Source organism: Loxodonta africana, unplaced genomic scaffold (assembly GCF_030014295.1).
Source record: "Loxodonta africana isolate mLoxAfr1 unplaced genomic scaffold, mLoxAfr1.hap2 scaffold_113, whole genome shotgun sequence".
NCBI classification, from domain to species: domain Eukaryota; kingdom Metazoa; phylum Chordata; class Mammalia; order Proboscidea; family Elephantidae; genus Loxodonta; species Loxodonta africana.
The window spans coordinates 590,602-616,744 of NW_026974876.1; the positions used below are offsets into that span (position 1 = coordinate 590,602).

The 26,143-nt window shown below is 40.9% G+C and overlaps 1 long non-coding RNA gene across 1 annotated transcript in view; it reads right to left on the reverse strand.

Moving 5' to 3' along the window:
• LOC135229174 (uncharacterized) overlaps positions 1-23,501 on the reverse strand; it is a 167,578-nt gene extending 144,077 nt beyond the window's left edge. The window contains exons 1-2 of the long non-coding RNA XR_010319937.1: positions 22,323-23,501; positions 5,045-5,192 (exon numbers count right to left, since the gene is read on the reverse strand). This is a non-coding gene — a long non-coding RNA (uncharacterized LOC135229174). The remainder of the gene's footprint in view (positions 1-5,044; positions 5,193-22,322) is intronic.
• Positions 23,502-26,143: the final 2,642 nt, after the last annotated feature.

Genomic DNA, 26,143 nt, shown 5'->3' on the forward strand with positions numbered 1-26,143 from the left:
TATGTATGTATGTGTGTGTGTGTGTGTGTGTGTGTGTGTATATATATATATACATACATATATATACCCATTGCCATCGAGTCGGTTCCAACTCATAGTGACCCTACAGGACAGAGCAGAACTGCCCCACAGAGTTCCCAAGGAGCGCCTGGTGGATTCGAACTGCTAACCTTTTGGTTAGCAGCTATAGCTATTAACCATTATGCAACTAGGGTTTCCATATAAAAAAAAAATTTTTTTTATATATATATACACACATACACACACATATATATACACACACTCTTTTTTTTTTTATATATATGTGTGTATATATATATTCTGTTCAGCAGTTTTGCATCTCTAGAGATCCCAGGCTAAGACATTTGGTACCTACAGTGGTTCTAGAGGAACCAAATCTTAAGGATGAGTTTTCTGAATTGATTCTCAAGTCTGGCTAGTCTTAAAGGCACTGATGACTGTCTCCAGTAGTAAATAGGCTATTGCTAATCCATGGTGGGAGGTGACAATAGAAATACGCAAAATACTACTACAACTGGATCAAATATTTGTGAGACAAGGCTCTGCCTGATTACATATTTGATACTTTTCTATAATTTTGTCAGAATAAGAATAATAAGGAAGCTGCTTGGTTGGTCCTGCTTTTGGAGCCACACTGGTGAATGAAAGAAATGGGCTCAAAGCTGAAGCACCACATACAAGATCTGAAAGCTGCCACTTGTGCCCAGAAAGAAAACCGTATTTCTTATAGTAACGAGGCTAATGCTGCCAAAAATAAACTCAGATTCTTATCATAAGAGTGACTGAATTAAAGCGCCGGTTGAATATCCAACCTCAAATGGTTTCTGAAGTTAGAGTGAGGGCACTGATTGGGAAGAAATGGGATCCTGAAACTTGGGATGAGGACATATGGGCAGATAGGAAGCGGGGGACAATGAACCTCCAATTTCTGTTGAATCGCTCTTCCTAACAGAACCAGACCTCTTACTCCCATCTGAAGAGATTCTCTAACTTTGCCGGCTAAGCCACCCTTCCCAGTAAAACAATTATCCCTTCCACCTCCATCTGATGAGATTACCCCAGCTGTGCCTGAAGTGTCTTGTTTGAGTTGTCTCCTGGCATGGTGTCTGGGGCATTGCCTGGGGCATCACCTTAGGCAAATGCCTTATAAGACAGGGCTGAACATCCCACTGCCACTGCCCATTTTTGCTTCTAGACCTATACCTAGACTTCAGTCCCAACAAGCCCCAAAACGTGAACTATAAAGTGTGACCCAGGAAAAGCTATGCTAAACTCCAAAAGAACTGCTTGATTTTTCTAATATATACATACAGAAACCTGGTGAATATGTGTGGGAATGGCTATTATGGGTGTGGGGTAATGGTGCAAGCAACATAAAGGTGAATTGGTCTGAGTTTATTGATATAGGCCCAGGAAGCATAGATTCTTCATTCAGTGCTTCAGCTTGAGAGGTTAGAAAAGGATCTCATAGTTTATTTGGCTGGTTTACTGAAGCATGGATTAAGTGGTGGCCTAAAATAAATCAAGTGGAAATGGCAGATCTGCCATTGTATACTGTAGGAGAAGGTATCCAAAGGCTGAGGGAAATTGGAATGTTAGAATGGATTTATTAGGCTGGACCCACAGACCCACACACGGAGTGCCCAGAGGGCTCTCTTTTTACTATAGCAGTGAGGTACAAATTTGGGAAGCAAGCCCCAGCATTATTGAAGACTTCTGTGGTTGCTATTTTATATAAGTAAGAGTCCACAGTGAGAACTGCCCTAACTGAATGAAGACACCTGACTACAATGCAGTTGACTGGACCCCATGGTGGTACCAGCCAAGTGGTGGCACTCAATCAACAAAGACAAGGTGGGTGTGGTTATCATAACAGACAGTAGAGTCAAAGCAGTAATCAGAACAGTCTGCTCGCATGGATTTATGGCATTGGCTACTTAGTCATAGTGTCCCTGGGAGTGAAAGAGCTGGGAAATGTACATCTCCTGGTACCTAGCGTCTTAGATATCTAGTGCTCCTGTAACAGAAATACCACAAACGGATGACTTTAACAAAGAAAATTATTCCCTCACAGTCTAGGAGGCTATAAGTCCAAATTCAGGGTGCCAACTCCAGGGGAAGGCTTTTTCTCTCTGTCACTCCTACGAGAAGGTCTTTGTCACCAATCTTCCCCTGGACAAGAAGGTTCTCAGCACAGGGATCCTAGGTCCAAAGGATGCACTGCTCCTGACACTTCTTTCTTGGTGCTACTGAGGTCCCCCTGTCTCTCTGCTCTTTTCTCTTTTATATCTCAAAAGAGATTGACTTAAAACACAACTTAATCTTGTAGACTGAGCCCTGCCTCCTTAACATAACTGCTTCAAATCCTCGATCATTAACATCATAGAGGTATGATTTACAATACATTGGAAAATCACATCAGCTGACAAAATGGTGGATAATCGCACAATACTGAGAAGCATGGCCTAGTCAAGCTGATATATACATTTTGGGAAGACAGAATTTAATCCGTAACACCTAGTATGCAGCTATCGACCTGTTAATGCCTTTTTCTCCATACCTGTTTCGAAGTATCACCCGAAACAGTGTGCCTTCTCTCTGACCTAAGTATATAAGGACCAAATAATGTACAGGAATCTCTGTTACATTTTCTCCATCTTACCATTATTTGGCCTCATACGCAGACCCAGTCACTTAATTGCGCAGCAGAATGAAGAGATTAAAGCCCCAACATTCTTGCCAGTGGACCAGGAAGGTAGCTGCTCAGACATCAGAGAGCCTCAGAGAGACAGAGACCAGGCGGCTCAAGAGAGGGATACCATAAAGTTGTTTTTTATACCCCTCCCCACTCCCACAGTTGCATATGCTTTGCTCTGACCCTAAGAAGTAGATCAATCCTTTGAGAACTGCATTATGGGTTAGAACACCAACAAGGTCCCAGACTGAGTGACACTCCCATAGATTACATCCAAATATCACTGCAAAGTCTTCAAAATCTGAACTGACATCTGAGCCACAGCACACAGAAGTTGGGAAAGAACCTGCAGCCTGAACATAACTGGGTCAAGTGATTCCTAAAACAAACAACATCGACATTTTCTGTAAGATTGAAGTAAGACACAGTCTTGGAATCATAGACAAAAACTTTAAAAAGCTACTTTAACCATGCTCAAAGAAGTAACAGGCACAACTTAGAAAAATAGAAAAATACATAGAAACCATTCACAAATGAAAATTTTAGACAGGAAAAACAGAAAAATAGAGATAAAAAATTCACTTGATCAGCTCTACAGCAGAATGCTGTTGACAGACAAAAGGATCAATGAGATGAAAACAGTTCAATTGAAAATATCCAATCTGAAAACAGAGAACAAATATTGAAAAAAAATGAACAGAGCCTCAAAAAAATTCAAAAATATCTAACATTTATTTATTGGAATTCCATACGGTGTAGAGAAAATATATGTGGTGTAGAAAAAAGTATCTGAAGAAATACTGGCTCAACACTTTCCCAATTTGTTGAAAGACATAAACTTACAGATTCAAGAAGCTATGCAAACTCCAGCAAGTTAAACTCACATAATTTTACCCCCAAATGCCTCACTGTCAATTGTGGAATAACAAGGACCAAGAAAATATCTTCAAAGAAGCTAGAGAGAAAACAACTCATCTCACACAGGAGAAACAATTGGAATGACTCTGTATTCATCATCAGAAGCCATGGAGGCCAAAAGGCTGTGAAAACAACATTTTTTCAACACTGAAAGAAAAGAAACATTAACCCAGTGTTCTATAGGCTGTTATTTCCTTCATGAGTAAAGGAAAAATATTGACATTCTCAGGTGAAAGACGCTTAAGAGAATTCATCGCCACCAGACTTGCTCTAAATGAAACACTAAAGGAAGTTCTTCAGGTGGCAGGCTTGGAATTTCAGGAATTATGGAAAGCAACAAAGTGGAAAGTATCTTCGGAAGTTCGCCCTCCACCAAAGATTAGACAGGTCTATAAAACAAACAATAACACACGTGAAGAAAGTGTTTCTTAGTTCAATCATGTGTATGAGACCAAAAGTACAAAACCAGCCCAAAAGCACTGAAAAGAGGGCAGGACGGAACAGGAATCATGGCGGATGGAAACGGGGAACTGGAGCATAGGAGAGGACAATATTGACACATCATGAATATTGCAACCAATGTCACAAAACAATTGTGTATAAATGGTTGAACAAGAAAGTAATTTGCTCTGTAAAGTTTCAAATAAAGCACAATAAAAAATAAAAAAAAGTGGTAGGTATCTCGGTAAACATATTATGCCAACCCTGTTGTCACTGCACAACATGGCGCAGGACTCCCCTCTTTGCAAAGACTTTCTAGCCTATTGGAAAAACTTTGGAATATACTCTTGGTGGCAAATTAGTATTAGAGAATGGGGTTAATTTTGAAAATATGAGATGTCTGTACTCATGCCTGGTGAATAAACTGGATAATAATATTTTCAGAGCGAAATGAGATGTTCTAACAGAAAAATAGGCCTGAATTCCCACGTGGGCCATGAGCCTACTACTCTGAAGGCCTTTCCCAGAGAGGCATTTCAGGCACTTCTAGAGCAGCAGGAGCGCTGGGGAATGCAGGTGTCAACCTCCCCCAGGGCCTTCTCTGAGGGGTAAGTACCTGCTTTAGTACTGAGCTTAGTGGTTCATAAATTGTCATTCTGCATAAGGTCTTCAGGTTCAAGTCTGTAATCCAGCTGGGATTCTGTGTGTGCTGCATCTCTGCATCAAAAGAACATGCTTCTAGAAGCAAAATGCCAGGAGAGAGGCGGTTGGGCAGTTGGCGTTGGGGGGTGCTGCGCAGACAGGGGTGCCCGAGGGAGGCACAATATAGTTATTCTGCAGGAGGTCTAGTCCTTCTGCACAAGAATTAGAATGCTTCTCAATGCACAATAGTTTACATGCAGGACATAAACAAAGTTACTGAAGGACAAAGTTGAATAGTAAACCAAGCCACTCCCTGTCAATCCTTACCTGAGAGGGTCTTCATCAGGACTTCCGGGGATGGAGAAGGATACAGTAAACGCTGATTTATTTTACCTCTTCCTTCCTCAAGAAACAGGAACTGGTGTTAAGATGTCAGGTGTCAAGCCCCAAACTCCTCTTCTGGTCTGTATTTAAGCTGTATAATAAAACTGGGAATCAGGCAATCAGCCATGAGCAGACAGACCCAGGAGTATTTCCAGTGCCCCATATCTTTGAGCTCCAGTGAGATCCTGTTCTTAGTCCCTAGATTAGCAGAGGAGCTGAAAGACTGAAATACCGTTTTTTCAGGCAACTTGGGCTTCAAGCAGGCACTTATTGCTAAAGTCGTATTTCTCTGTGTTAATTTATGATCCTTAACTCAAATCCGGACTTTGAAGCTCATTTTGATAACTCCTCATTAGTCTGCCTAGACAAGAGTCTGCTCACAGTCAGTGATGACAATGGAGAAAACAAAGTCCCTAGCCCAGAGGAGGGACTGTTCCCCAAATTTGGGGCAATGCCCCTGGGGAGCATCGGCGAGGTGCACTGTGGCCTCTGTGGCTTTGCCTTCTGCTCCTGGAATTGGACCCTGGGGGGGCGTCCATATGCAGACGCAGAGTCCGTGGGTGACCACAACTCCTGCCCTTCTGGGTCATCATCCGGACGCACGTTGCGATATGCTTCCTGCCCTCCTTCCCAGCATAAGTGCTGCGATCACACGTGGCAGAACCAGTTCCCAGGTCCAGACCCTAGGTCTTGCCCTCCTTGGCCTCAGGCTTCCCCTAGTCCTGGGGGAACCCGCAAGCCTGGCGGGTGCGAGGTTAGCACCCAGCTGGGCGGGCTTGGGCCTGTCTCAAAAGGCTCATGGCGCACGCAGGTTCCGCCTCCTTGGAGTCTGCGGGCTCGCGGTGGGCAGCCCGGCATCTCCTGCCTCCCTCGGGCGCCCTCTCTGGGCAGCAGCTCCCCTCCCCCCGCCCCGCCAACCACCCAACAGTCGCACTGCCTGCTTTCTGCTTCTAGAAGCGTGTTCTTTTGATGCACACATGCAGCACACACAGAATCCCAGCTGGATTACAGACTTGAACCTGAAACGCACAACTTTAAAACTACTAGACTGGGGTGGGGGGGGGCGTTGGCAGTGAAAAAAGGAAAAAAATTAAGAAAAAGAACAATTACAAAAAAAGTATTAGAAAACTGTAACCTCACGTTATGGACTCAAGAAGGCTGCGGATACACAACTGCGTAGATAGCATACTGTTGTCTCTTTCTTTGCAAATAAGTCTTAGATGAGGGAATTTGGTACCGGGAATAGTTGCAGAGCCTGACTTTGGGGAAACCTGGGATTGATTAATTGGCTTGCATGAGGCTACAAGCCCTGATAATCAATATTTAAAGATGAGATTCGAGCAACCTAGAACATGCATCAGAATTTTTTACAAGTAAATTAGCACCAGAAGAGGCCTTTAACCACTAAATAAAATGGGTCAGTAGTTCAAGATCTCCCTACAAAGAAAATGGCAGACCTAGATTGTTTCCAGTCAGGTTCCTGCTAACATGCAAGAAACAGTAATTTTAATCTTGTACATAGTCAACAGAGATTAGAAAACCATGAGACACTCCCCTAACTTGATCCTTATGGCTAGTTTAAAAATGATAACAAATTAGAGAAGGAAGGTAGAAGAAGAGTTAGAGGACAAGCACACTCAGTAACTGAGATGCAAAACCCTACATAAGATGCCAGCAAAGGAAATACAGCAAAGGGTAAACCACGTAACATGCCATGATCAAGGCGGTTTATTATAGGCATACAAATTTGAGTGAACATTAAAGATTTAGTAATTTCATTCACCACATGCATAGGTGAAAGAAGAGAAGACATATGCTCACCTCAAGAGATGGGGGCAAAGCAGGTTGATAAAATCCAATCACACGGAGAGATAAGGACTAGGAGCAAGCATGGAACAGAAAAGGAGTTCCCGAATGTGGAAAACTACAACTAGCATGATAGTTCATGGTGACGTGTGGGACATTCTCTTTAAAATTAATAAACAATAAAATAAGGATGCTTCTATCATTATTTTTATTAAACATTTAACACTGGAAGTGTAAGCTAGTACAAAAAAAGTATAACTGCTATTCATAGATTATAGGACTGTCTCCATTGAAAACCGTAGAAAATATTGGAATTAATAGTAATCATAAATAAAAAATAAATTGAAATTTCAATGCATCAGCATCAAGCAGACTCTGTCATAGCTCTTAGGTGAAAGCAAAGGACACTGATAGGGAAAGACTAGGTTCGGGTGGGCTAGACCAAGGAGGGAAGAAAATTATTCTGCACTGGGCTGAACTTATAAGCACGGGTATGTGTGTTAGTTACCTAGTCCCTCCATAACAAAAAATAACACAACTGGATGGCTTTTAAAGGACAGAAATTTATTTTCTCACAGTTTAGCAGGTAGTAGTTCGAATTCAGGGCATGGCTGTAGTGGGAGGTCCTTCCTTGTCTACCTCAGCTTCTAGTAGATGCCAGCAATCATTTGTGTTCCTGGCCTTCTAGAAGCATCTGTCTTCTTTGTCTGTCTTCCTTTTCACCTGTTTGTGTCTGTGTGTATTCTGCTTCTTTTATAACTAAGAAGAGTTAGGCTTAGGACCCACCCTACATTGGTATGACCTCATTCACATAATAAAAGCAGGCCCCTTATTTCCAAACAAGGTCAGAATTACAGGTACAGGGGTTAGGATTTCCACATACATTTTGGAGGGACACAATTCAATCCCTAACAGTTGATTTACCAGATATTCTGGATTGAGAGTACTCACATGAACAGCTGAGAGTAGTTCCAATTCTTTGCCACATTCAGTGGCTGAAACTTGTCTCAATGGTCACCCATAGGAATGTTGGAGCAATTTATTGTGCAGGACCTGGCCTACCATTCCTAATCATGTCCATTGTGTGGAAAAACACACACTCCCATCACCGAAGCCTTGAGAAATTCATCGATAAGAACGGAATGGTGGTTGGAACCAAGAATTCTTTCATAGCCTAGATAACATGGTGCAGCTGTTAGATACCCACATGGAGATGTCCGGTAATAAAACTTCACCCCACATGGAGATCTCAAGAATAATACCAACAGCTAATGTTCATTGAGTACCTACCCTGGTGCCAGGCACTCCTGTGCTTTTCCTTTCATGTTTGCTTTTCATGATGGCCATATGAGGAATGTATCATTATAATGCATAAAGAGGTCAATACAGAGAGTTAGGCTGACATTTGAATATATGAGTCTGGACCCAGGAAGAGTTTGAATGGATGGAGGTATAAACCTCACGTCCTTAGCTACAAATAGACAGCAGTAAACTCACTGAGGCATCCTAGAGGGAGGGTGTCAATAGAGAGAGGAGCAGGCACCAAGCCCAAGGGTACTCTGGTATCTAGAAGCCTGCCAGGTGAACAGCAGCCAACAAGCCTCTCTGAAGTCCAGTGTGGTTCCTGGAGGGTTGTCTGTCCTTGCTCTCAGCTGCATTTCCCCAGTGCTCCTCCCACCTGCACTGGGTTGTCCCCTTCATGACGACAGGGACAGTGTGTACCTTTCACCACTGTATCTGCATAACATAGACTACTTCTGGCCCATGGAATATACTGACTGAATGAAAAATAAACAAAGGATAAGTACGTAAAATCCTTCGTAGTTGATACCTTGGAATACATTAAGGGGCTTCATGAGTAAGAGGGAGAAAAATTGATCAGGGCTGCTTCTGAGACCATCTCTTAGGCGTAATGAGTGTTAAACAACACTTAAACAAAGAGATTTAATGGCAGAGATGTATGTTAAAAAGATGTAAGTATAGCTTAAAGATTACTAGAAACATGCACATTATTGCAACTATAGTCAAATTGCTAAAAATCATATACTACATGCACACAGAATATTATAAAGTAATTTAATGCCCTCATTAAAAAAAAACAAAAAAAATTACCATGAAAAGACTAATGTTGAATGAAAATATCAGGATATAATATCTGTGTTAATATACATAAATGTGTGTGCTAATACACACATAAAACCAGTTGCCATTGAGTCAGTTCTGATTCATGATGACACCAGTGTGCCAGAGTAGAACTGTACTCCATAGGGGTTCCAATGGCTGAGTTTTCGGAAATAGGCTGCCAGACCTCTCTTTCATAGCAATTCTGGGTGGACCTGAACTCCAACTTTCTGTCAGCAGCTCAAGATATTAACCATTTGCATCAACCAGAGACTCTAATACACATACATGCCAATATAAGCAAGAAAATAGACATATCGGAACGTTAATAATTTATTCTATGCATTACGTATGTTTTCTTGTTTTTTTTTTTTTTTTTGCATACTTTCCCATTGCTTCCAAGCTTTTGAGGAATAGAATGTACTTCTGGAAAAATTCATGAGAGATTTTTAAGTAATGAAATAATTAACAGAAACAGAATGAGTAAATCTGTGGCAAGGCAGCCCAGGAACCCAAGATTACAGTAACACTGGTATGAAAAGGAGAATTGTGGAGTCCTGAAGCTCAGTGGTTCCATGCATCCATCAGGAAAGAGGGAAGAGCAAATAAACAAGGAGAGAATACAGTGAGCCAGAGGAGTGGGAGCCCTCTGTTGTGGGCACAGTTTTCTCATGAAACTTTAGATGGACACAGTGGGTGGGATTATCCACTTCCATCACACAAACATTTTTATTACCCTTGATTTTAACGGAACTACGTTATAAAAACAAATAATAAAATAAAGTATAATAAAAGAATAAATCTCTTCAGTGGACTACTATCATTTTCCCCAGCCACTGAGGAGGGCAGGAGACACACAATGGAAAAAAGATGGAGCAGTGTGAAGAATCATGCTAAGTGGGGAGGAGAGTGTTTCTGAGACAGGCCTTAGCTGCTACCACCTAGGGAAGTAGGCAGCCGTGCACAACCAACTGGAAGAAATGGTACATTATTTCTGAGACCTACTCCAGCTCATAACAAATTATGGTTAACATGGGGAAGAATGAGATTTCCAGGACACTTAACTGTTTTTATGAGAAACCTGTACATACAACAAGAGGCAGTCATCTAAACAGAACAAGGAATACAGCATGGTTTAAAGTCAAGAAAGGTGTGCATCACCGTTGTATCCTTTCACCACATGTATTCAACCTGTATGCTGAGCAAATAATCTGAGAAGCTGGTCTGAAGAAGAATAAGGCATCAGGATTGGAGGAAGACTCATTAATAACCTGAGATATGCAGATGATACAATCTTGCTTGCTGAAAGTGAAGAGTCCTTAAAGCATTTACTGCTGAAGATCAAAGACTGCAGACTAACAGCCTAACAACTGGACCAATAAGCAACATCATGATAAACGGAGAAAATGTTCACGTCATTAAGGGCTTCATTTTTACTTGGATCCACAATAAACAGCCACTGAAGCAGCAGTCAAGAAATCAAACGACACATTGCATTGGGCAAATCTGCTGCCAGAGGCCTCTTTAAAGTGTTCAAAAGTACAGATGTCACCTTGAAAACTAATGTGCGCCTGACTCAAGCCATGGTGTTTTCAGTCACCTCATACGCACACGAAAGGTGGGCAATGAATAAGGAAGACTAAAGAAAAATTGAAGGCATTGAATTATGGTGTTTGCAAAGAATATTGAATATACCATGGACTGCCAAAAGAATGAACAAATCTGTCTTGAAAGAAGTACAGCCAGAATATTCCTTAGAAGCAAGAATGGCGAGGCTTCATCTCACATATTTTGGACATGTTGTCAGGAGAGATCAGTCCCTGGAGAAGCAGGTCATACTTGGTAACAAGTGGCCACAACAATTGGCTCAAACATAACGACGACTGTGAAGGTGACGATAGGTAGTTTAACATACATTTTGACCCATATGAATTAAAATTTAAACAATTATTTCATGCCTTTTTGTAGGGGTTTTAGAATATACAATTAAAATAAATGTAAACAATTAATAGAAAAAATCTCTGAAAATAAAATTTAATTTTTTTAAATCACTGCTCCATACCCCAGATCTAAATGGCTTGATATAAAGCACTGGTCTTTGTGATTCACAAAAAGGAGGTGCCAATTCCTGGAGGGGGGATGGGAGGATAGAGAGAGTTGGAAGCTGGCAAAATTGTCACGAAAGGAGAGACTGGAAGGACTGACTCATTAGGGGGAGAACAAGTGGGAGTACGGAGTAAGGTGTATACAAACTTATATGTGACAGACTGACTTCATTTGTAAACGTTCACTTGAAGCTCAATAAAAGTTAGTATAAAAAAAAAACCCAGCCCTGACCAATGTTTGCTTAAAAACTTTGAAAGTTTGTTCCTCTCTAAAATAAAGCAGGGTCTAACTTTAAAAATAAATAAATAAATGTAAACAATTATTAGAAAAAATCTCTGAAAATAAAATTTAATTTTTTTAAACCACTGCTCCATACCCCAAATCTAAATGGCTTGATATACAGCACTGGTCTTTGTGATTCACAAAAAGCAGGTACCAATTCCTGAACAAGAACTGAAGTGACAGGAGAAACCCCCCATGCTGTTATAGCCCTGAGTATGGGCCCTAATCCAATAATCTGTCCTCATTAATTCCTTTTCATTTCATCTCTGTGAAAGAGGGGAGGGAGAAGGTGAAAGAGGGTTACATGTGCCTATTCTGTTCTTTAGCATCCAGTTCACTGCCAGGAACAAGTATTCGTAAGAGTCTAAAAAACGTTAAAGTACAAATAAGGAGGAAAACCTCCTAGTATATATATGTATTAGGTGGCACAAAGAGTTAAGTGCTCAGCTACTAACTGAAAGGTTGGCAGTTTAAATCCACTCAGTTGCCTTGGAAGAAAGTCCTGGCAATCTACCTCCAAATGGTCACAGCTATTGAAAACCGTATGGAGGGCAGTCCTACTCTGAAAACTCACGGGGTCGTCATGAGTGAAAATCTACTCAACGGCAACTGGATTGGTAATCTATATATGGCATAAATGTTTGGAAAATTAGTTTCTGAACATATACACGGCATACAGAATACACTGTACATTAGTATTATGTGCCAAAACCCACTGTCATCAAGTCGATTCTAACTCATAGTGACCCCAAAGGACAGAGTAAAACTGCCCCATAGGGTTTTCACTGAAGCAGACTGCCACATCTGTCTCCTACAGAGAGGCTGGTGGGTTCGAACCACTGACCTTTCAGTTAGCAGCCAAGTTCTTTAACCACAGAGCCACTAGGGCTCACTGCTGTCATGTACAGTGATTACATAAGCAAATTCTGAAACAAACTGCCTGGGTTTAAATCCTAACTCAATTTATCAGCTGGGTGATCTGGGCACGTTACTTTACCTCTCACTGCCTCAGTTTCCCATTTCTAAAATGGGTCTTATTCAAAAGGTTGTTACGCAGGTTAAATAAAACACACAAGGCACTTAGAAAAAGGCCTTACACACAGAATGAACACAGTAATTGTTAGCTTTCATAATTATTAAGGGAATACAAACAAACGGCTAGGTTGAAGGAACTTCCACTGAGAAAGAGTTGAGTTCCAAAATTCATGTGTAAAGTCATTTACATCAACTGTTAAAGTTGTATGTTTAGATTCAAGTGATTACTGAGGTGTGTTATGATCTTGAACAGAGTTCTGGGGACTATACAGGCAGACTCTGCATGCCCTTCTCCGGCACATCCATTCCATCTCCCTTGGAGCCCAGACATCGTGTCATCAGTTAAACCCCTCCCACGCTGGTGGTGTACTGTTTAAGAGCTACGGCTGCTAACCAAAAGGTCATCAGTTCAAATCCACCAGGCGATCCTTGGAAAGTCTATGGCACAGTTCTGCTCTGCCCTATAGGGCCGCTATGAGTTGGAATAGACTCAGTGGCAATGGGTTTTTAACGGGTATGAGGTAACTGTTCAGTGCTTAAAGACGTACCAAAAGCAACCACTAACACAAAAGTATAGTAAAAGGTTCTTATTTCAGAGTAGCAAAACCTTAGTTTCTAACACAGTGGTGAATTAGGGTGGACTGTGGATCAAGAGGAGCGCTGGTGCCATAGTGGTTAAGAGCTCAGCTGCTAACCAAAAGGTCAGCAGTTCGAATCCACCAACTAGTCCTTGGAAACTCTATGGAATAGTTCTACTCTATTTTTTATGCTATAGGGTCTCTATGAGTTCGAATCAACTAGGGTCTCTGTGAGTTGGAATCAACTTGATGGTGACAAGTTTGGTTTGGTGGGTGTCATGGATTGAATTATGACCCTAAAAAATGTGTGTCTCAACTTGGTTAGGCCATGATTCCCACTATTGTGTAGTTGTCCTCCATTTTGTGATTGTAATTTTACTTTAAGAGGATTAGGGTGGGATTGTAACACCACCCTCACTCAGGTCACCTTTCCCTGAGGTGTGGCCTGCACCACCTTTTATCTCTCCAGAGATAAAACGAAAGGGAAGCAAGCAGAGAGTTGGGGGCCTCAGACTATCAAGAAAGCAGCACCAGGAGCAGAGCATGTCCTCTGGACCCAGGTCCCTGCACCTGAGAAGCTCCTTGACCATGGGAAGGCTAAGGACAAGGACCTTCTTCCAGAGCCGAAAGAGAGAGAAAGCTTTCCCTTAGAGCTGATGCCTTGAATGTGGACTATTAGCCTACTTCAATGTGAGGTATTAAATTTCTCTTGGTTAAAGCCATCCGCTCATGGTATTTCTGTTATGGCAGCATAAGATGATGAAGACAGTGGGTCAAGGTGGAAGGGGTGGATGAAGGACAAAAAAAGAAAAATGGACAACAGGAGAAATATAAGAATTCAGAGAACTGTGAAAATTTAATTCCTGAATATACTTTCTTTCTCCTCCCTGTAACTGTAAGGACTTTTCTCATATACAGCATATATAAGTAAATCCTTGCAATATTTAAAACACTTAGATTTTTGTAAAACTCATTCTCTGAAAACTCATGGTGGCCCCATTAATTTCTGGCTTAAAAACAACTCAGAACTAAAAAGAAGCATAAATAAATAAATAAAGGCACTGCTGTCATTTGCGGGTGATGTTCTTTTCCTGTTATCCACAACCCACACACTCGGGTTAATTTTCCAAGGTCAGCGTTCATAGACCATCCTCTTTCTATTACCACCACCCCACCACCCTTAATTATTTAGAAAAGGCAGGGCCAGTCAGTGCTCCAAACATCAAGATTTCTCTCCAAAATGCGAACTCGCACTTGGGGAGCAGGCTACATTCTCAGCTATCAGCAATTCCACTAGCCCCTGCAGATAAGGAACATGTCTCCACTGAACTGTTCGTTGTAATTAAAAAAAAAAAAAGTAAAAAACTGTTTCTTAAAACCAGAAAAAAAAAAAAAAAAAACACCAGGCATTTCCCTATTACCCACCCACCCCACTCTCCCACACCCAGTGCTCCCCTCACCACACACACACTCAAATATTTCATACCAAGGGTGTGTCCCAAGCACGGGGTCTGGCTCCGCTCTTCTTTTACACCCCTTGGAGGCCTCTGGAGAAACCATACCTTTGGTTGGCAATTCCCTGAACCCTGCCTATTCAAGCTGGCACTTATTCAAAAAGGCAGGTGAGTCTTCAAGTCAGGTTTTTAAAAGGAGTTTAAGAGGAGCCAGGTGATATGCCTACTCACCCTCAAATTTCTCAAAGGTAATAATTTCTTTAGATGTTTACAATGTCGCAACTATGGGTTAATTAAATCCCTTAGGATGGTGGGCATGGGAAAATCCTCCATCTCAATGCCCCCCATTTTGAAAAAAAAGAGGGGAATGTCCAAAATTACAAATTTCAATTTCTACATACTTGATTGAACTAAGGAGTAAGTTCCTCACGTGTGTTATTCTTGGTCTGAGTCCTGGTGGTGCAGTGGGTAAGAGCTCAGCTGCTAACCAAAAGGTCTGCTGTTTGAATTCACCAGCTGCTCCTTAGAAACCGTATGGGGTAGTTCTACTCAGTCCTATAGGGTTGCTGAGAGTTAGAATTCACTGGATGGCAATTGGTTTGTTTGTTTTTCAATCTTTGGCTGAAAGGTGGACTTTGTTATCAATTTATTAAATCAACTGGCAATTTGCTGGATATTTCTCATACAGGAACTTATGATGTCTTCAAATCCAGCTAATCAGGTTTAGGGAGAGAGAAACTTCTCTACCTTAGCTTCCCTGCCACTCCCACACCTTTTTCATTGATTTCCATGCCCTGTTTAAGTAACATCACTCATCACTTCTCACTGTCTAGGTTATCTGAGCCAATTCATGGCAGTCGATTCCACCTGAGCCCTAGGATACCCTCATTTACATACTCTGCCCTGTTCCTTCACCAATGGCTGACCTCACATCTCCCCTTGAATGTCTACTAGGCATCTCAAACTTAATGTGGTTCAAATAAAATTCTTGCTCCAAGTGTGTTATTTACCTCCCAGTCTTCCTTATCTCAGCAAATGTTCTCACTATCCTCTGGGTTGTTCAGGACAAAAACCTAGAAATCATCCTTGATTTCTCTCCTTTATTCAAATCTTGCGTCCAAACCATTGACATATTCTGGACTCTTGGCACTACCTTAACATAAATCCTGACTCTATCCACTTCTCATTACCTCCACCTTACATCCACCATCATCTCTTGGTTAAAACTGGACTCCATGCACCGATCTTCCCTCTTACAATCTACATAACAGCATCATTTCAGTGGCTTCTCATGGCAATTAGGAAAAATTCCCAAATCCTTCCCATGGTCTTTCATGATGCGGGGCTTGCTCACCATACTAACCTCATTTCCTAACAGTCTTCCCTCGGTTCACTCCACACTAGCCATGACTTATTTCCTGAGCTTCCTCAAACGTGTCAAAACACTTGGTTATTTAAGGGCCTCAGAAACAACTCTTTCCTTTATTGGCAATATCCCTCCCTTCAGAACGTCATACAGCTATTCTCTCCTTTGATATAGGTCAGTTATCTCCTCAAATATCCTGCTCCCAGAAGCCTTTACTGACTATTAATCTAAAACAGCTCACCCCACTCATTCCCTCACATGCAACTCTGTCTTATTTTCAAAATATTTAGCTCTCCTTGACATTTTTTGTTAATTATTACCTGTAAATGTATTTTTTGTGGTTGAGAATATATGCAGCAAAACATACACCAACTCAACCGTTTCTACCTGTACAATTTAATAACACTGGCTACATTCTTGAAGTTGTGCAACCATTCTTACCCTCCTTTTCTGAGTTGTTCCTCTGTCATTAACATAAACCCACTGCTCCTTAAGGTTCCTATCTAATCTTTTCAGTAGCTGTTGTCAATCTGATGCCATGTAGACAGTTCTTAAAAGAGCATATGCTCAAGGTAGACCATTTTTATTAGTTAAGTAAGCTAATGTTCTGGAGCCCTCATGGCACAGTGGTTAAGTGATACGGTAGCCAAGCAAAAGAAGAGCAGTTTGAATCCACCACCTGCACCTTGGAAACTCTATGGGGCAGTGCTATTCTGTCTTACAGAGTCTCTGAGTCGGAATCAACAGCAACAGTTTGTTTTTTTCTTTTTCATACTTCGGTTTTAAGATGATTCAAGGGAATGCTTTTGGTGTAATGGTTAAAGATTATCTCACGGCAATAGTTTCAGGAGTTCATTCACCCTCAGTGGCTCCAAAAAGTCTAGGGTTCATGAGAATTTGAAATTCTATTCTGCATTTTCCCCCTTTTGATCAGGACTTTTCTATGGACTCTTTGATGAAAATGTTCAGCGACAGCAGCCGGGAACCTTCTGGTTCTTCTGGTCTCATGGCATGCTAGATGTTCTTTTAAAAAACATGAGTGGATGCTGAAGGTTATCAAATACTTATTTTATTACACCTATTAATATAATCACATTTATTTTTCCTGTACATATGGCAAATTATACTGATTCATTTTCAAATGTTAAACTAACCTTGAATTCTTGGGATAGACCCAACTTGGTCATAATATATTCTTCTTTAGAGTATTGCTGGATTTGTTTTGCCTATTTATTTTTATATTTTGCATCTATGTTCATCAGTGACATTGGCCTGTAATTTTCCCATCTTCTGCTGCTCTTGTCAGGTTTTGGTATCAATATTCATTCTACAAGCTTTATAAAATGAGTTTGGGTATACATTTCATTTTATATTGAAGAATTTGTGAAATATTTCTTGAATATTTGGCAGAATTTGCAGGAAAAGCCATCTGACATGAAGTTTTCTTATTGAGAATAGTTTGAGCTCTAATTCAATTCTATGAACAGTTGTGGAATTACTTTTGCTTCCTGTTTCTTCTTGAATCCTTGTTATTAACTTACATGGTATGATACGTTTGCCTACTTTACCTTAATTTGCAAATTTATTGGCTAATACGGTTCATAACATTCTCACATTATCTTTAAGTTCTGCAAGATCTGTAGTCATTTTCTTTCTAATTCCTGATATTCGTTTTTTATATCTTCATTCTTTTTCACTTGATCAATCTTGCCTAAAGTTTGTCAATTTTACTAGCATTTTCTAAGAATCAACTTTAGTCTTTGTTGATCGTCTGTTGCATGTATTCAATCATTAATAGAAACAAAAATTCCTATGAATGTTTGTTTCTGGTTTTTTCCCAACATTTTGAATGGATGTTTAACTCACTTATTTTTCAAGATTTGTTCTTTCCAATTATATTTTTAAGGCTATAAGTTTCCTATATTATATTGTCTGTACTGCACAAATTTTTATATGCACTATGTTCATAATTGTTCACTTCAAAATGTATTCTAATTTTCTTTATGATGTCTTTTTTGACTCATAGTATTTTAAAATATCCAAGCACATGGAGATTTTGTATTTTCATTTTCTAAGATGGTTTTTTTTTTTTAATTATGGTGTACTTACATAAAAAAAAAAAATGGAGATTTTGTATTTTCATTTTCTAAGATGGTTTTTTTTTTTTTTTAATTATGGTGTACTTACATAGTATCCTCTATATTATTGCAGACTCTTGAAATTTGTTGAGACTTGCTTTATAACACAGTATACAGTTAATTTTTATAAACACTATGTATGTGCATGAGATGAATGTATATTCTTTCATGGTTAGATAATACACACACATACACATATATCAATTTGGTATTTTTTTACATGTTAAATCTTCTGTATCCTTGATAATTTATGGACTTCTATGTTTCTGAGGGGTGTGTTAAAAATTTATTATGATGCATGATGTCAAAAGGAGCCCCAGTAGTGCAATGGTTAAGCACTCAGCTGTTAAACCTTTTGATTTGATCCACCAACTACTCCACAGGAGAAAGATATGACCGTTTCCTTCCATAAAGATTACAGCCTTAGAAACCCTTTGGAGAAGTTCTACTCCATCCTATATTCACTATGAGTCAGAATTGACTCAACAGCACACAAGAAAAAATGTATGATGTGATGGAAACTCAGGAGTACGAAGCTCAAAGAATTGGTCCTACCTCCAGGGTTAAAGGATGAAGGACAGAGAAAACAGCAGAGACATCCAAAAGCTTGGAAAAAGGGGGGCTGAGAGGGCAATGGTTGGTGGTTTAAGGGCTTTGAAGGGCTACCACATATACTGAGGAATCTGAAGTGCAATGTTCTTGCCTAAGGATGCAGACATGCTCATAAAGATCCTGACAAAGCTTTAGGCTTGCACCTCTGGCTGATCTTTGGGCTCCACAGGGGCAGGAAGTGAAGGCTAAGGCAGAGTTTTAGGCACTCTTGCTTAGCATTGAAAGAACGTGCCAGTTCAGAGCCAATCTGCAAAGACTGGGATAATGTTACTTTTTCTTTTTGGCTACAAGCATTTAAAGAAAGCACTGTCAGGTCATGAACTGACTGATGAGATAACAGAACAGAACTTCAGTGTCCACACATGAGAAGACATACAATCTTTGCAGAAATAGTTTGGAAACATCACTAAGCAAATGGATGACTGGCCCTCAACAATTAAAAAAAAAAAAAGCAAACCCTAATGACAGGGGGGAATCTGATTTCCAGAGTTACATTATAATATTTAAGATATCCAGTTTCCAACACACTATTTTAAGTCATAAAAAGAAAAAAGAAAAGGATGGTTCATTTGTTAAGAAGAAAGAAAGAAGAGAAATGAACAGAAAGCATCCCTAAGGAAACACAGATATTGGGATTACTAGACAAAGATTTTAAACCAATTGTCTTAAATTTCCTCAAAGAGCTAAAGAAACCATAGACACACACACAAAAAAAGGAAACCAAGAGAAGAATGTATGAACAAGTAGAAAATGTAAATAAAGAAATATTATACAAAAGAACCAAATAGAAATTATAGAGCTGAAAAGTAGAATAGCTGAAATAAAATTTTCATTAGAGGAGCTCAACAGCAGATTTGAGCAAGAAAGCAGGAAAATGTAAACTTGAAAAAGCACAACTGAAATTGTTCTAATTGAGGAGCATGAAGGAAAAAGAATGAAGAAAATGAACAGAGCCTAAGGGACCTGCGGGACAACATCAAGCATACCAATATACTCATTAAGGGAGTCCCAGAAAGGAAAGAAAGATGAAAGGACAGAAAGAATATTTAAAAACGTAATGACTGGAAGTTTCCCAAATGTCATCTAGATATCCAAGAAGCTCAATAAACTCAAAGGATAGTGAATACATAGATATCCACAGACAGACATAATCAAAATGTCAAAAGACGAGGACAGAAACTTGAAAGCAGCAAGAGATAAGTGACTCCTAAGGTACAAGAGAGTCTCAACAAGTTTAACTGTTGATTTTTCATCAGAAACCATTGAGATGAGAAAATAGTGGGATGATGTATTTAAGGTACTGGAAAAAAAATACAGAAACAAAACTATGAACCAAGATTTCAATATCTAGCAAAACTATCTTTCAAAAATGAAGGTGAAATTAAGACATGCCCAGATACACAAAACCTGAGGGAGTGTGTTAACAGCAGAACTGCCTTATGAGAAATGCTACAGGGAATCATCCTGGCTGGCAGGGAAGGACGCTAGACAGTAACTTGAAGCCATAAAAAGAAACAAAGACTCCGTAAAGGTAACTACTTAGATAAAACAAAGTCAGTAATATTTTTATATCACGCCTCTCTTTTTCTCATATATGATTTAAAGCACAAATGCATAAAAATACTTACACATCTCTCTTAATGGACACACAATGTATAAAGATGCAATTTTTGTAACAGCAACGTAAGTAGGGGAGGTAACTGAGCTGAATAAAAGCAGAATTTTCTATACTGTTGAAGCTACATTTGTATTAATTAAAAGAAGATTGTTATAAACATAAGATATTAATTGTAATCCTCATGATCACCACTAAGAAGTTAAAAAATATAAGGAAAGGAAATAAGGAGAGGATCAAAATTGTACACTTGAAAAAAATCAGTCAAACACAAAAGTGGACAGTAGTGAAGAAAATGAGAAACAAAATACGTATATGACCTACTACAAAGTAGAAGACATAAGTCCTTCCTTATCATTAATCGCTTTAAATTTACATAGATTAAATTCACAATTGGGATCATTAAAGTTGTGTGTCAACTTTGTTGGACCATGATTGTCAGTGCTTTGGCAGTTATGATGTAGTTTAGCAGTCGTATAACGATGCAGTCATTTCCATGATGAGATGTGATATAATGTGATTACCTCCATGATGGGATCTGCTGTGAGTAGCCAATCAGATGTAAGGGAGTTTCCTCAGGGGTGGGGACTGCATCCAATATAGGTGGACTTTCTGGCAAGGCTCTTGAGCTTTTGCTCACTCGGAATCCTGCAGCTGGCTCCTCTTCATCTGATCTCAAGTTTTTGGGACTTGAACTCTCAGCTTACCTTCCAATTTTGGGATTCATCAGCCTCCGCAGTCTGTGAGCCGCGGCCTGCCAGCTTACCTGCCCATCTTGAGATCTGTCAGCCTTTGCAGCCTGTGAGCCACAGACCTGTTGTATGACCTGCAGATCTTGAGTTCTGCAGTCCCTGCATCTATGTGAGTCAGGAGAAGCCACAAGCCTGACCCACGGACTTGAGACTTACCAGCCTCTACAGTCTCGTGAGCCATTTTCTTGATATAAAGCTATTTATATATAAATATATATATATATATATACACCTCACTGGTTTTGCTTCTCTAGAGAACCCAGCCTAAGATACCAATTAAAAGACAAACATTGGCAGAATGCATAAAAAAATCATTCGACTGCTATCAAGCTGATCTGACTCATGGTGACCCCTTCCCTCATGTGTGTCAGAGTAGTACTGACACACAAGTGTGTCAGTTCAATGGCTAATTTTTCAAAAGTAGATCACCAAGCCTTTCTTCCGAAGTGCCTCTGGGTGGACTCAAACCTCCAACATTTTGGTTAGCAGCTGAATGCATTGACCGTTTGTACCTCCCAAGGACTACAACATGTATCTATGCTTATTTCTGTATTACTTCTCTTTATACTATATACATACATACACACATACACACACATACATACACACGCACATAGACATCCATGAGTGGTTCATACAGATGCTTTGGACTTCAACTAGCAGGGCTCTATTAATTATTGATAGAAAAGTACTGATACCAGTTATAAATGCGTATTTGTCCATTTCCCCTTTCAGATTTATTAGTTTTTGTATTTTGGAGCGCTGTTGTTAGACACGTACACATTTAGGAGTGTTGTATCTTTTTGGAGAATTGAACCTTTATTATGTTATGTCCCTACTTATTCCCAATAATACTCCTTTTTCTGAAGTATAATTTGTCTGATATTAATACAGCCACTGCAGTAGTACTGGATAATTTTCAACCATTTCAAGAGGTAGCATAAGATAAAGAACTGATGATATAAAAGGAAGAAATCGAAGCTGCATTGAAGGCATTGGTGAAAAACTATCCTCTCTCCACCATCTTCACTAACTCTGACACCAACTGTCCCTCACACAGCACTCCCTACTTCTCTGCCGGGTTCCATAACTCATTGCAATGGCCACACAGAACTCATAGTCCATATTCACGATTATGGGGTTTATTAGGGAAGTAACAGTTATAGCTCAGGCTCAAAGACACTCAGAATACAGTTCTTCTATCAGGACAGCCTGTTCCCTCCTGTGCTCATAGGCATGCCTCTGCCTGGCCTTGGGCCGGCCTCTCTCCAAAGACACTCAGCTTTCCTTCTCCATGGGCCATCATCTCCTATAGCCAGGTCCCTGTTGCTCGGACTGCCTGCCATGGCATCTTACCATCTTCAGGGTTACAGCTTCCTCTCTCTATCTCAGTCTCCTGCTTCTAGGAGCTTCTCAGTGCAGGGATCTCAGGTCCATAATATACGCTCGGCTCTTGGCTGTTCTTCCTTGATGGGAGTTGAATCCTCCTCTTTGCTCTGGAACTGGTTCTCTTTGAAGGAAAACTAAGCAATCCCCTTGGTGAGCCACAATTACCCTATCACACAGTCCTGCCCAAGCACCAGGGTGGATGTTATAAGACCATGGCTAGAAAGGCCACACAAAGTAAAAAATCACATCACAGTACCTTGGACTCATTTTTCAAGTGAAGTACCAAAAATCCCATACGAACTGATTGGTAAAGAATATAATCAACAGCAAGAACATTTTCATAATTATGTTTTCTGTATTTGGAAGAAATCTATAGCACTATTCTTATTTTGCCAATTCAAAGGGATCACAGAGATTAGTGGTAGATGTTGCAGTACCAGAAAACTCTTTGGTGAAACAGTCTGTGAGCAGTCTTACAAACACGGATATTCCACCAGAGTCAAAAGAATGACGTTACATATCATCAAAGAGAACATTTCAAGATCTAGCCTGAAGTACAATGTTGTCACTGATAGGCTAAAATCCATACACTTACAAGGAAGACTAGTTTATATGACTATTCAAATTTATGCACCAACCACTAATGCCAAAGATACAGAAATTGAAGATTTTACACAACTTCTGCAGCCTGAAATTGATCCACCATGCAATGAAGATGCATTGATAATTACTGGTCATTAGAATGTTAAAGTTGGAAACAAAGAAGGAAAAGTAGTTGGAAAATACAGCATTGCTGAAATAAATGATGCCAGAAATCTCATGAAAGAATTTTGCAAGACCAGTGACTCATCCACTGCAAATATTTTTTTTCACCAACATAAACGGCAGCTATACACGTGGACTTTACCAGATGGAATACACAGGAATCAAACTGACTACATCTGTGGAAAGAGAAGATGGGAAAACTCATATCATCAGTCAGAACAAGGCCAGGGATCGATTGTGAAACAGACTGTCAATTGCTCATATGGGAGTTCAAGTTGAAACTGAAGAAAATTAGAATAAGTCAAAAGGGGCCAAAGTATGACCTTGAGTATATCTCACCTGTATTTAGAGACCACCTCAAGAACACATTTTACGTGTTGAACACTAACGACTGAAGACCAGGTGAGTTGTGGAATGACATCAAGGACATCACACATGAAGAAAGCAAGAGGTCCTTTAAAAGACAGGAAAGAAAGAAAAGACCAAAACGGATGTCGGAAGAGACTCTGAACGTTGCTCTTGAATGTCGAGTAGCTAAAGTGAAAGGAAGAAATGATGAAGTTTTGAGTATTGAGACGCCACCAGTGATCCCTCTTACAAAAAAGACACGAAAAAACAAGTGAAGCGATTATATTTATGACAAGCTAGGAGCCCTGAACATCAAAGGTAAAGTTAGAAAACGGACTCAGCGGCAGGGGGAGGGAGAGACTATTCAGAAGTGGAGAGGAGTTACTGGACCTGAATAGCCAGGAACCCTCAGGCACCGTTCCCTGGAGCGACTGCAGCAGGGCTGGCAGTGGCGTTCCACAGGCGTTTAGCTCAGGGAAGGACAGCAAGTTGAACAGACTACTCACACCTCCAGAACAAGAGAAGAATGGCACTCTCAGCAAAAGCTAATTACTTGTGTTTATTTTACCACGCCCCCAGCCCCCAAGCCGGCTTCAGTGGCTGTCAACTTCCCTGGGCCTGAGATAGGCCCTGGTACCACTCTGAGCCATTTTTCCATCCTTGAAGAAGGTACAAGTTCACAACTGGGGGAAAGATAATCTGCCATCTCAATTAAGCTGGGGAGCTCAGGACAGAAGCAGCTCTTGTTCAGGCACAGACAGTCCATGGGCTTTGAATACCTTTCACCCCAGCACGGACCTGTGTGGGCCCATTTCAGGAGAATAGGCCCTTGTTGCCAGACTGCAACTGTTTCAGCTGGACGGTGGAAAGATGGGTGTTTGATGTTTGACACTGCTTTGCCTATTAAACAGGGTCTTCACCTACCCACATCAGGGGCCTAAGGACTGGTGGCTCCACCCACCATACCTGGCCACCTGTGACAGGGCTCCAAGGATAAGTAGTACTGCCCAGAACTTACAACCAAAAGCATTGGGTACCCACTGCCCTTCTGCAGAACCCACCCGTGTGCTCTACAGAACAGGGATGCACTTTCCTCACAGACACTCAGAGCACAGCTGTCAGACCCCTGCCTTGATCAGAGCCTGACCCCCTACTGCAGCCAGATACTTCCGCCTACACCAATAACCCCTGCCCCTCTAAGACTGTAGGACAGAGCCCGTACCTTACACTTTATGACCAACTACCTGGGCACCTGAGTTGAATGCATACAAGAAAAGTAAATGAACTCCTAGGCTCATATACCTGGTAACAGTGCTAGCCATCTGGTGATAGTACATTAGAGCTTCAAAGGTGAAAATAATCAACCTAGCGCACTCAAGCAGCTTATTTGGGAATACCAAAACTAAACAAAGCAAGAAGCTAGGATACAAAAAGCAAGCATAAAATAAACTAATACAATAACTTATAGATTGCTCAGAGACAACAGTCAATATCAAATCACATAAAGAGGCAGACACGGGGGCAGGACCAAGATGGCTGACTAGGTAGAAGATTCCGCTTATCCTTCTTGAAACAAAGACTAGAAAAAACAAGTGAACTGATTACATAAAGGACAATCTACAAACCCTGACCATCAAACACAGAACTAAGGAGTTGACCTGAGTGACGGGGGAGCGAAAGCCACGCTGCAGCAGGGACTGCTTCCAGAGCCAGTGTCCCACGCCGCAGCCTTGAGCCCTCACGGTTTCCTGGTGTCAGAGTGGTGGGGCTGATTGTGGTTTACGGAGACAGGGAAGAACAGATATAGGCCTAACCCTCAGGACCAACCTCAGAGGGGACCCAGGCAGCACACGCAGGCTCCACACAGACGCGGCTGACAGGGAAACGAAAAACTATAGGGAAGGAGCGACTGGTTTTGGAGCCTGGAGTGCAGCGTCCCAGAAAGGAAACCTTGGTGCTGGGCTTTGGACTAAGTGTGGGGGAGCCGATTGTGGCTTCCTGAGACGGTGTGAGCATGGATGCAGCCCTAACCCTCTGGGACAGTCTCAGCAGGGATCCAGCCAGCACACACGAGCGACACAATGCTCCGGAATCTGACAAAAAACAGTTCTCACCAAACAACATAAGTAACTTTGTATATTTTGCCAGGCTACTCTCTTCTATATATCTGATTCCACCCCTCATTGCCCCAGCCAGCTTCATTAACATTGGAATCCTCTGTGCCAGAGAGTGAAGTGCACTGCTGAATTTTTTTTCTTCTTTCTTTTCTAACCCATTCTCCTGGGCTAAGAAAAGCAGCATTTAACAATCAAAGAAAAAATCCTTCCCTGACTTCCCTAAACTGAAATAACAGTACAGAATCAGCTCCATCCAGGCATTAACAGACCCATAGTCTTTGGCTTTCACCCTACAGGTAACTAGGTGGCTATTACAATGTAAAGGCAATTCTGATAGAGATCTGACCATAATTGTTTTAGCTCAGCAGTGGAAAGGCAAGTTTTGGAGGTCAGATACCTCTCTACCTATTAAACAGAGCCCTCACTGATCCACACCAGCGAAAAGAGGGCTGAGACTCCACCCACACCACCTAGCCACCTGCTAGACGGGTCTGAGAATAGTGACGCCTACCCAAGCATTGGGTGCCTAAGATACAGCTGCAAAGCCCACCCACCAGA